Source organism: Piliocolobus tephrosceles, chromosome 11, assembly GCF_002776525.5.
Source record: "Piliocolobus tephrosceles isolate RC106 chromosome 11, ASM277652v3, whole genome shotgun sequence".
Classification (NCBI taxonomy): Eukaryota; Metazoa; Chordata; class Mammalia; order Primates; family Cercopithecidae; genus Piliocolobus; species Piliocolobus tephrosceles.
In genome coordinates, this window is record NC_045444.1 from 52,242,072 (window position 1) to 52,255,093 (window position 13,022).

Here is a 13,022-nt window from a genome sequence, read left to right on the forward strand (position 1 = left end):
AATCACAAAACATCAATCATTAATTAAACTACATCTTGCTTTTAGTATATGCACCTTCATTAGACTCTTAATGAATTGATTAAAAATGTTTTCTCAGAGTGGTGCCCAAGATGGCCGAATAGGAACAGCTCCATCCTCCAGCTCCCAGCGTGAGTGACATAGAAGACGGGTGATTTCTGCATTTTCAACTGAGGTACCAGGTTCATCTCACTGGGGCCTGTCGGACAGTTGATGCTGGTCCAAAGGTGCAGCCTGACCAGCGAGAGCTGAAGCAGGGTGAGGCATTGCCTCGCCTGGTAAGTGCAAGGGGGAAGGGAATTCCTTTTCCTAGCCAAGGGAAATTGAGACACACAACACTTGGAAAATCGAGTAACTCCCAACCTAACACTGTGCTTTACCAAGGGTCTTAGCAAACGGCACACCAGGAGATTATATCCTACACCTGGCCCGGAGGGTCCCACGCCCACAGAGCCTCCCTCATTGCTAGCACAGTAGTCTGAGATCTAACTGCAAGGCAGCAGCGAGGCTGGGGGAGGGGCGTCTGCCATTGCTGAAGCTTAAGTAGATAAACAAAGCCTCCAGGAAGCTTGAACTGGGTGTAGCCCACCGCAGCTCATGGAGTCCTGCCTGCCTTTGTAGACTCCACCTCTGGGGACAGGGCATAGCTAAACAAAAAGCAGCAGAAACCTCTGCAGATGTAAAAGTCCCTGTCTGACAGCTTTGAAGAGAGCAGTGGTTCTCCCAGCACAGAGGTTGAGATCTGAGAACGGACAGACTGTTTGCTCAAGTGGGTCCCTGACCCCTGAGTAGCCTAACTGGGAGACATCCCCCACTAGTTGCAGACCGACACCTCACACCTCACACGACTGGGTACCCTGAGACAAAGCTTCCAGAGCAAGAATCAGACAGCAAAAATCACTGTTCAGCAATATTCTATCTTCTGCAACCTCCGCTGCTGATACCTAGACAAACAGGGTCTGGAGTGGACCTCAAGCAAACTCCAACAGACCTGCAGCTGAGGGTCCTGACTGTTGGAAGGAAAACTAACAAACAGAAAGGACACCCACACCAAAACCCCATCAGTACGTCACCATCATCAAAGACCAAAGGCAGATAAAACGACAAAGATGGGGAAAAAGCAGGGCAGAAAAGCTGGAAATTCAAAAACTCAGAGCACATTTCCCCCTCCAAAGGAATGCAGCTCATCGCCAGCAACGGAACAAAGCTGGATGGAGAATGACTTTGACGAATTGAAAGAAGAAGCCTTCAGTCGATCAAACTTCTCAGAGCTAAAGGAGGAACTACATAAGCAGCGCAAAGAAGCTAAAAACCTTGAAAAAAGAATGAATGAATGGATAACTAGAATAATCAATGCAGAGAAGACCATAAAAGAACTGATAGAGATGAAAACCATGACACGAGAACTACGTGACAAATGCACAAGCTTCAGTAACTGACTCAATCAACTGGAAGAAAGAATATCAGTGATTGAAAATCAAATGAATGGAATGAAGCTAAAAGAGAAATGTAAAGAAAAAAGAGTAAAAAGAAATGAACAAAGCCTCCAAGAAATATGGGATTATGTGAAAAGACCAAATCTACGTCTGATTGGTGTGCCTGAAAGTGACAGGGAAAATGGAACCAAGTTGGAAAACACTCTTCAGGATATCATCCAGGAGAACGTCGCCAACCTAGTCAGGCAGGCCAACATCCAAATTCAGGAAATACAGAGAACACCACAAGGATACTCCTTGAGAAGAGCAACTCCAAGACACATAATTGTCAGATTTACCAAAGTTGAAATGAAGGAAAAAATGTTAAGGGCAGCCAGAGAGAAAGGTCGGGTTAACCACAAAGGGAAGCCCATCAGACTAACAGCAGATCTCTCGGCAAAAACTCTACAAGTCGGAAGAGAATGGGGGCCAATATTCAACATTCTTAAAGAAACGAATTTTCAACCCAGATTTTCATATCCAGCCAAACTAAGTTTCATAAGTAAAGGAGATATAAAATACTTTACAGACAAGCAAATGCTTAGAGATTTTGTCACTACCAGGCCTGCCCTACAACAGATCCTGAAGGAAGCACTAAACATGGGAAGGAACAACTGGTACCAGCCATTGCAAAAACATGCCAAAATGTAAAGTCCGACAATGCTAGGAAGAAATTGCATCAACTAACGAGCAAAATAACCAGCTAATATTATAATGACAGGATCAAGTTCATACATAACAATATTAACCTTAAATGTAAATGGACTAAATGGTCCAATTAAAAGACACAGACTGGCAAATTGGATAAAGAGTCAAGATCCATCAGTTTGCTGTATTCAGAAGACCCATCTCACATGCAGAGACACACATAGGCTCAAAATAAAGGGATGGAGGAAGATCTACCAAGCAAATGGAGAACAAAAAAAAGCAGGGGATGCAATCCTTGTCTCTGAGGAAACAGACTTTAAACCATCAAAGATCAAAAGAGACAAAGAAGGCCATTACATAATGGTAAAGGGATCAATTCATCAGGAAGAGCTAATTATCCTAAATACATATGCACCCAATACAGGAGCACCCAGATTCATAAAGCAAGTCCTTAGAGACTTACAAAGAGACTTAGACTCCCCTACAATAATAACGGGAGACTTTAACACCCCACTGTCAATGTTAGACAGATCAACGAGACAGAAAGTTAACAAGGATATCCAGGAATTGAACTCAACTCTGCACCAAGTGGACCTAATAGACATCTATAGAACTCTCCACCCCAAATCAACAGAATATACATTCTTCTCAGCACCACATCACACTTATTCGAAAATTGACCACATAGTTGGAAGTAAAGCACTCCTCAGCAAATGTAAAAGAACAGAAATTATAATAAATTGTCTCTCAGACCACAGTGCAATCAAACTAGAACTCAGGACTAAGAAACTCAATCAAAACCGCTCAACTACATGGAAACTGAACAACCTGCTCCTGAATGACTACTGGGTACATAACGAAATGAAAGCAGAAATAAAGATGTTCTTTGAAACCAATGAGAACAAAGATACAACATACCAGAATCTCTGGGACACATTTAAAGCAGTGTGTAGAGGGAAATTTATAGCCCTAAATGCCCACAAGAGAAAGAAGGAAGGATCTAAAATTGACACCCTAACATCACAATTAAAAGAACTAGAGAAGCAAGAGCAAACACATTCAAAAGCTAGCAGAAGGCAAGAAATAACTAAGATCAGAGCAGAACTGAAGGAGATAGAGACACAAAAAACCCTTCAAAAACATCAATGAATCCAGGAGCTGGTTTTCCAAAAGATCAACAAAATTGATAGACCGCTAGCAAGACTAATAAAGAAGAAAAGAGAGAAGAATCAAATAGACGCAATAAAAACTGATAAAGGGGATATCACCACTGACACCACAGAAATACAAACCACCATCAGAGAATACTATAAACACCTCTACACAAATAAACTAGAAAACCTAGAAGAAATGGATAATTTCCTGGACACTTATACTCTCCCAACACTAAACCAGGAAGAAGTGGAATCCCTGAATAGACCAATAGCAGGCTCTGAAATTGAGGCAATAATTAATAGTCTACCAACCAAAAAAAGTCCAGTACCAGACGGATTCACAGCTAAATTCTACCAGAGGTACCAGGAGGAGCTGGTACCATTCCTTCTGAAACTATTCCAATCAATAGAAAAAGAGGGAATCCCCCCTAACTCATTTTATGAGGCCAACATCATCCTGATACCAAAGCCTGGCAGACATACAACAAAAAAAGAGAACTTTAGACCAATATCCCTGATGAACATCGATACAAAAATCCTCAATAAAATACTGGCAAACTGAATCCACCAGCACATCAAAAAGCTTATCCACCATAATCAAGTGGGCTTCATCCCTGGGAGCAAGGCTGGTTCAACATAAGCAGATCAATAAACGTAATCCAGCATACAAACAGAACCAAAGACAAAAACCACATGATTATCTCAATAGATGCAGAAAAGGCCTTTGACAAAATTCAACAGCCCTTCATGCTAAAAACTCTCAATAAATTCGGTATTGATGCAACGTATCTCAAAATAATAAGAGCTATTTATGACAAACTCACAGTCAATATAATACTGAATGCGCAAACACTGGAAGCATTCCCTTTGAAAACTGGCACAAGACAGGGATGCCCTCTCTCACCACTCCTATTCAACATAGTGTTGGAAGTTCTGGCTAGGGCAATCAGGCAAGAGAAAGAAATCAAGGGTATTCAGTTAGGAAAAGAAGAAGTCAAATTGTCCCTGTTTGCAGATGACATGATTGTATATTTACAAAACCCATTTGTCTCAGCCCAAAATCTCCTTAAGCTGATAAGCAACTTCAGCAAAGTCTCAGGATACAAAATTAATGGGCAAAAATCACAAGCATTCTTATACACCAGTAACAGACAGAGAGCCAAATCATGAATGAACTCCCCTTCACAATAGCTTCAAAGAGAATAAAATACCTAGGAATCCAACTTACAAGGGATGTAAAGGACCTCTTCAACGAGAACTACAAAACTCTGCTCAGTGAAATTAAAGAAGAAGCAAACAAATGGAAGAACATACCATGCTCATGGATAGGAAGAATCAATATTGTGAAAATGGCCATACTGCCCAAGGTAATTTATAGATTCAATGCCATTCCCATTAAGCTACCAATGACTTTCTTCACAGAATTGGAAAAAACTGCTTTAAAGTTCATATGGAATCAAAAAAGACTCCGCATTGCCAAGACAATCCTAAGCCAAAAGAGCAAAGCTGGAGGCATCACGCTACCTGACTTCAAACTATACTACAAGGTTACAGTAACCAAAACAGCATGGTGCTGGTACCAAAACAGAGATATAGACCAATGGAACAGAACAGAGCCCTCAGAAATAATACCACACATCTACAGCCATCTGATCTTTGACACACCTGACAAAAACAAGAAAGGGGGAAAGGATTCCCTATTTAATAAATGGTGCTGGGAAAATTGGCTAGCCATTAGTAGAAAGCTGAAACTGGATCCTTTTCTTACTCCTTATACGAAAATTAATTCAAGATGGATTAGAGACTTAAATGTTAGACCTAAAACCATAAAAACCCTGGAAGAAAACCTAGGTAATACCATTCAGGACATAGGCATGGGCAAGGACTTCATGTCTAAAACACCAAAAGCAACAGCAACAAAAGCCACAATTGGCAAATGGGATCTAATTAAACTAAAGAGCTTCTGTACAGCAAAAGAAACTACCATCAGAGTGAACAGGCAACCTACAGAATGGGAGAAAATCTTTGCAATCTACTCTTCTGACAAAGGGCTAATATCCAGAACCTATAAACAACTCAATCAAATTGCCAAGAAAAAAACAAACAACACCATGAAAAAGTGGGCAAAGGATATGAACAGACACTTCTCAAAAGAAGACTTTCATACAGCCAACAGACACATGAAAAAATGCTCATCATCACTCGCCATCAGAAAAATGCAAATGAAAATCACAATGAGATATCATCTCACACCAGTTAGAATGGCAATCATTAAAAAATCAGGAAACAACAGGTGCTGGAGAGGATGTGGAGAAATAGGTACACCTTTACACTGTTGGTGGGACTGTAAACTAGTTCAACCATTGGGCAAGGCAGTGTGGCGATTCCTCGAGGATCTGGAACTAGAAATACCATTTGACCCAGCCATTCCATTACTGGGGATATACCCAAAGGATTATAAGTCATGCTGCTATAAAGACACATGCACATGTGTGTTTATTGTGGCACTATTCACAATAGCAAAGACTTGGAATCAACCCAAATGTCTATCAGTGACAGACTGGATTAAGAAAATGTGGCACATATACACCATGGAATACTATGCAGCCATAAAAAAGGATTAATTTGTGTCCTTTGTAGGGACATGGATGCAGCTGCAAACCATCATTCTCAGCAAACTATCGCAAGAACAGAAAACCAAACACTGCATGTTCTCACTCATAGGTGGGAACTGAACAATGAGAATACTTGGACACAGGAAGGTGAACATCACACACCGGGGCCTATTGTGGGGAGGGGACAGGGGGAGGGAAAGCATTAGGAGATATACCTAATGTAAATGATGAGTTAATGAGTACAGTACACTAACATGGCACATGTATAAATATGTAACAAACCTGCACGTTGTGCACATGTACCCTAGAACTTAAAGTATAATAATTAAAAAAAATTAAAAAAATTTAAAAAATGTTTTCTCCAGTGGGTTAATTTTTTCTTAGTTACAGTAACATTGTAGGATATTCTTCTATATACTGATCAAAATACTTTCCCCCACACAGCATAAGAAGATATTGAGACTTCCCTGTTAATTAAACTGAAAAGTAAGAAAAGGAATTCCAAATCAGAGCCTATTTTAGAACTATGAGCATTCAACTGAAAATGGGTCTCCAGATTTCTGTGCTGCTCCATTCTGTTGACACCAACAATTGAAAATTGGTATCATTTTTGTGCAAGTGAGATGTACCATGTTAGTGCTTTTTAACTTAGGAGTGTTCGAAGTTGTTCAAATAATAGACTGTTTTCTCTAAACCAAGATTTAAAATTTCCAAGATTGATATCTTTCCATTGTGTCTGTTTTTTCTTTCTTGCTTATTAAAGCATCACAAATTTCTTTTGAAAAAAGAGCTGCGCTGACTGCGCGTGGTGGCTCATGTCTGTAATCCCAGTAATTTGGGACGCCGAAGTGGGCAGATCACTTGAGGTCAAGAGTTCAAGTCCAGCCTGACTCACATGATGAAACCCCTTCCCTACAAAAACACAAAAATAGTGAGTCCCTGTCTCAAAAAAAAAGAAAAAAGAAAAGAAAAGAGAAAAAAAGAAAGAGTTGTACTATAAAAAATGCCTTAAAACATTTAGTTGCATAACACCAAGGAAGTTTGAATAAATTATGTAATATTCATTCAATGAACAAGAGACCCTTTCTCTGCAATAGGAAATTGGATAATCTTCCCGTGACTAAAAAAAAAAAAAAAAAAAAAAAAAAATCATCTACAGCTCACCACTATGTACCGAATAACCTGCCATGTCGTTGGTCTGGCATGGAAGGTTTTCCTAACCTGCTGCTGACAGCCTCTTCTGTTCCCCTATTTGCAGTCTACATTCCAGCTACATTATTCTACCTTTAATTTCCCCAAAGGTCAGCTAGATGATTTCTGCATCCTCATAATGTTCCCTCTGTCTGAACAGTTTCAACTATCCTGATCACCTGATTACTTGCTTTGTCATATTTGGCTCAATACTTCCTGTATGAAAAGATCTGACTTCACCTCCTTCCTTCCCTCCAATATAAATTCAACTCTTCATCAGTTTCTCTTTCTCCCATATCTCCAGTCTGCTTTGAGCTGCCAGCAGTCCCCTAATGCAGATTTTATCCTACTTCTACAGTGCTTCATTTCTTTCATCACCCGTCTTCCTCAACTAGATTCCAAGCTTCATAGACAGGAAATTTGTCTTAGGCATCTATTATCGCCAAGGTATAGCATGATATCTGACACACCATGTAAAATTGTTAAGTGCTTGATGAATGAAGATGGTGAAATACTTCTCCTAACCCAAGCACTTGAAGAAGCACGCTATCTAATTACCTTGCCTTTAAAATAACATAGATGTCACACTGATTTATAAGACAATTTTAATTATTATTTAACAAAGTTATCTAAGATTTTTCAGTGTTCCTAGAGCATTCTTCAAATATTTACAATAATCCATAAGTATCATTGATTTTACATCAGAAATGCTATCTTTAATTTATGGCACTCTCAATTGCTCTTTTTCTCCTCATTTAAAAAACTGAAACATTGAAAAACAAAGCAATTTCCATTCTTTTATGGAGGCTGATATGTGCAAAAAATATAAAGATTCTGCTATTACAACCTGTTTCCCCATTTTAGTGGCATCGAAATAGAATTTAAAAACAACACTATCTGCTTAGGTTTAATTAAAGTAGCTTCTCCCCCACCCCCCAAGCCATAAACAGGAAGGTTAAAAGTTTGGTCAGATGGATGAAAAGGGGGACAATACCATGGACACCAACTAAACTTTAAAGTTCTCTAATTTGGGATTACACAAATCCCAAAGTTTTTAAGTTCACAGCAGAACTTAAAAATACATTAGGCACATTTTGACATGTTCACCAGTACTTAAGCACCTTACAATTGTAGATATTTTATTTGAAACATATATTTGATTAAGGACAAATTGCCAGGCCGGGCGTGGTGGCTCAAGCCTGTAATCCCAGCACTTTGGGAGGCCGAGATGGGCGGATCACGAGGTCAGGAGTTCGAGACCATCCTGGCTAACACGGTGAAACCCCGTCTCTACTAAAAAATACAAAAAGCTAGCCGGGCGAGGTGGCTGGCACCTGTAGTCCCAGCTACTCGGGAGGCTGAGGCAGGAGAATGGTGTAAACCCAGGAGGCGGAGCTTGCAGTGAGCTGAGATCCGGCCACTGCACTCCAGCCCGGGCGACAGAGCGAGACTCCGTCTCAAAAAAAAAAAAAAAAAAGGACAAATTGCCAAATCTTTGAACATCCAACAAAGTGATCAATTATTTAATTGTTTTAGAAACCTAGGCACAGATACAATCCTAGATGGTTGATTAATCCTAACTTAATTTTTGCTATTAAAATAGTTTATGCAGTTTGAAGCTTGTATGCAAATAACAGGGAGAAGCTATACTGAAAAGATTTCATTTCCATTAAATCCAAGACACATTTATTTGCAGAAGTTGCACATATGACTAATTCAGGGTTATTAATACAGTTGAATATAAATATAGCAAATTTTCATTGGGAGAAAATTTGGAAAACACTGAAAAGCATAGAAAAAAATAAATAAAATTAACCTATTCCAAGAAAATTACTGATTTTTTTTTTTAAGAGATGAGGTCTCCTACTGTCACCCAGCCTGTGGTGCAATCATAGCTCACTGCAACCTCCAAACGCGTGGGCTCAAGTGTTCTTCCCACCTCAGCCTCCCAAGTAGCTAGGACTACAGGTGTGCACCACTATGTCTGGCTTTTTTTTTTTTTTTTTTTTTTAATGGAGTCTCTCTCTGTCACCCAGGTTGGAGTGCAGTGGTATGATCTCGGCTCACTCCATCACTGCAACCTCTGCCTCTTGGGTTCAAGGGATTCTCCTGCTTCAGCCTCCTGAATAGCTGGGACTACAGGTGCACATCACCACACCCAGGTAATTTTTGTATTTGTAGTAGAGACAGGGTTTCACCATGTGGGCCAGGATGGCCTCAAACTCCTGACCTCAAGTGATCTGCCCACCTTGACCTCTCAAAGTGCTGGGATTATAGGCGTGAACCATGGTACTGGCCCTAATTTTTTTTTTTTTTTTTTTTTTTTTTTTAGCAGAGACAGGGATCTTGCTATGTTGGACTGGCCTCGAAAACCTCCTGGCCTCAAGCTATCCTCCAGTCCCCACCTCCCAAAGCACTGGGATAACAGGCATGAGCCACCACACCCAACCTGTCTTCACACACACACACACACACACACACACACATATATATATATATATATACTGACAAAATGTTTTCCAGAAAGGCTATAAAAATGTATATCCTCTTTAGCAACATGTAAGCATATATTTTTCCACAATGTTAAGTACAGTCATTTTAAAAAATACTTCATAATTTGATATTTAAAATATTTTTATCTAAAATGTGAATTTCATGAAACATTTCTAGTTCTTCTTTGGTCAGTCTCTTTAGTCTCTTGATCTTTTTTTCTATTGAAACATTCATCATTTCCTTCTTTGCTAAGAGTGTGTGTGTGTGTGTGTGTGTGTGTTAAGGATATTGATACTTTTCACAAAATTTTTTTTTTTCTTCTGCCAGTTTGTCATCTTTTAAATTTTGTCTTTACTGAAACTGGTTTTCAAAAATGAATAGAAATATATAATTACTCTTTAAAGGAATTATGCATTTACTTTAACATTAAAAATATTTACCTTTTTGTGCATATATATGTTTTCCTATTGGGAGGGCAGAGTTTTATTTTCATCACATATTTCTGGGAAACATAGGTCTAGAAACGAGATTTTTTTTTTTTTTTTTTTTTGACAGAGTCTCACTGTATCACCAGGCTGGAGTGCAGCGGCGTGATCTCAACTCACTGTAACCTCTGCCTCCTGGGTTCAAGCGATTCTCTTGCCTCAGCCTCCCGAGTAGCTGGGACTATAGGCACGCGCCACCACGCCCAGCTAATTTTTGTATTTTTAATAGAGACAAGGTTTCACTATGTTGGCCAGGATGGTCTTGATATCTTGACCTTGTGATCTGCCCGCCTCGACCTCCAAAAGTGCTGGGATTACAGGCGTGAGCCACTGCGCCTGGCCGAAATGAGGTTTTTCACAAAGTCCCTGGAGCCTTGTCTGAGGCTGGGTGAGGCTGCTTCTTTACCTCAAATTGAACTACCCCGCTTAGCCTCTGCCTCTTCTCTTTTCTCAGTGTTTGTGAGTCATCCACCTCCTCAGAGCTACTGTACAACATTTTTTTTGTATTTAGATGTTTGTATAACGAAATTTCTTTAATGCAGATGACTCTATTCTAAATAAACCTTATATTAATACTGTACATTTTTACACACATAATGGTTTGCAAAAAACATTCATTCATTCAAGTTCATTCCAGACATACTTTAGAGGAACTATTATTTGATCATCATCCCAAGCATCAGAGCAGTTAGTAACTCCAAGAACAGAACATTTTTAAGTTGAAAAGTTAGGTCCAAATTGCAGGTTTATGACTCCCATTTTTTCCCCTAAATAGCATTGTTATATTTATTTTTGAAGAATAAAATTAGCCACAAAACTCAAAAGTATGTATAATGAAAAGTAATTCTCTCACTCTCCAATGTTTCCCAGCCATCCAAATTCCTGCCCTGTGGACAACCACAGAACCAATCCCTTGTATATCTATTCATGTGGTTTTATCAGCATGTATACATCTACTCATTTTTCTTTTCACGCAAATAATACCCTATATAAACATTGTTTCCTACCTTCCTTCGTCACTTAAAATTCAGACTTGGAAATCTTTCCGTATCAGTTATGTATAAAGCCACTTCTTTTTATAGCAGCTTCATAAAGTCCTATTGTACAGCTGTACCCAATTATTTAGTCATTCCCACACTGTAGAACACTTAGGTTGTTCCCCAAAGCTACAATAATTATCTTCTCATGATCAGTTTTTCTTTTTTTAAACTACTCTTTTGTGGGTTCTTTTCTTTTTGTAACTTTTAAGTTCAGGGGTACATGCACAGGTTTGTTACATAGGTAAACTTGTGTTCCAGGGTTTTGTTATACAGGTTACTTCATCACGCAGGTATTAAGCCAAGTACCCATTAGTTACTTTTCCTGATACCCTCCTTCCTGCCACCCTCCACCCTCCAACGGGCCCCAGTGTGTGTTGTTCCCATCTATGTGTTGATGTGTTCCCATCATTTAGCTCTCACTTGTAAGTGAGGACATTCTCATGGATAGTTTCACAGTATTTTTGTAAGACAAATGCTTCAGAGTGAAATTGCTGAGTCAAAATTGTATATGCGTTTTTACTTTGCCATAATAAAATATTGCCAAATTCTCTTTTGTTACCTAGTGTAATGCCTACAAGGCCATAGCTGAATTTCTACCCTGCCCTAACTCTGCTTATCTGTGAGAAACAGGTAAAATGTTCCATTTGTAACCAGACCAGCTGAGATTGGTTAGAACCAAGATAGCTGACTAAAGGACTTCAAGAAGACCTCAGGCATCATTATAATCTCATTTGCATGCTAAATGACACCCTCATCAGTGCCATGTCAGTGCTATGACAGTTGATAATCACCATGACAATGACCAGAAGAAGCCATAAAAGGACAAAAAGGAAGGCAGCACTCTGGTTCCAAGAAGTTCACCACCTATTTCTGGAAAAGACAGGAACATTCCTCCCCTCACTTTTAATGACCAATTTCTTCATTAGAGATACTTTCTATTTCAATTTCCTCACTCCTCACTAGTGAAGAAGTTGACTTGTGAGCCACACTTGCACGTCTCCATTCTTTGGCCATCGAATAAAGCTTGCACTGCTTGACACTCACATTTCCCGTTTCTTGTATTGGGTCTCCAATACCAAACAGGGAAAGATGCTACCTTTTGAAGCTACCAAGGAGGTTATTGGTATATCGGTAACACCTTCATAAAGACCTACCAATCCATGCTCTCCCCAAACAGTGTGTTAGGGATTGTTTGCACATACCTTCAATAAAGTATTTCATAATCTTCTTTTTCATCTTTGTGATCCTAATAAGTGGGGAATGAAACCATTTTTTTTTTTGGAGACGGAGTCACTTTCTCATTGCCCAGGCTGGAATGCCTTGGCATGATCTCAGGTCTGCCTCCCGAGTTCAAGCAATTCTCCTGCCTCAGTCTCCTGAGTAGCTGGGATTACAGGTGCCCGACACCACACCCGGCTAATTTTTGTACCTTTAGTAGAGACAGGTTTTCACTATGTTGGCCAGGCTGGTCTGAAACTCCTGACCTCAGGTGATCCGCATGCCTCAGCTTCCCAAAGTGCTGGGATCACAAACATGAGCCACCACACCCAGCTGAAAACTTCTTAATTCTTATCATTTTACTTTGCATCTTCTTTTGTGACTGAGGTCAGGGATCTTTTCATATCCTCAGATGCCATTTGTGCTTTTTTTTCTGTGCTCTTTCTGTATGTAGTCTTGTCCACTTTTTAAATAGACTATCAGTATTTTATTAATTTAGGATCTCTTAACAAAATAATAAAATTAGCTTTTATCTGTGGTATATAATACAAATATGTTTATAATTTTGCTGTTTTGTTTATTTTGGTTTATGGTAGTTTTTGCCTTTTAAAAGCATCTACATTTTAATTAAATTCAATTCACCAATCCTTTCTACAGTGGCTCTTGTGTTTTATATTATCTTAGA

General features: G+C 39.3%; 1 protein-coding gene across 2 annotated transcripts in view; it reads right to left on the bottom strand.

Annotated features, from left to right (window-relative positions):
* Positions 1–13,022, bottom strand: part of SCN9A (sodium voltage-gated channel alpha subunit 9) — a 184,549-nt gene that overhangs the window by 154,651 nt on the left and 16,876 nt on the right. The window lies entirely within an intron of this gene.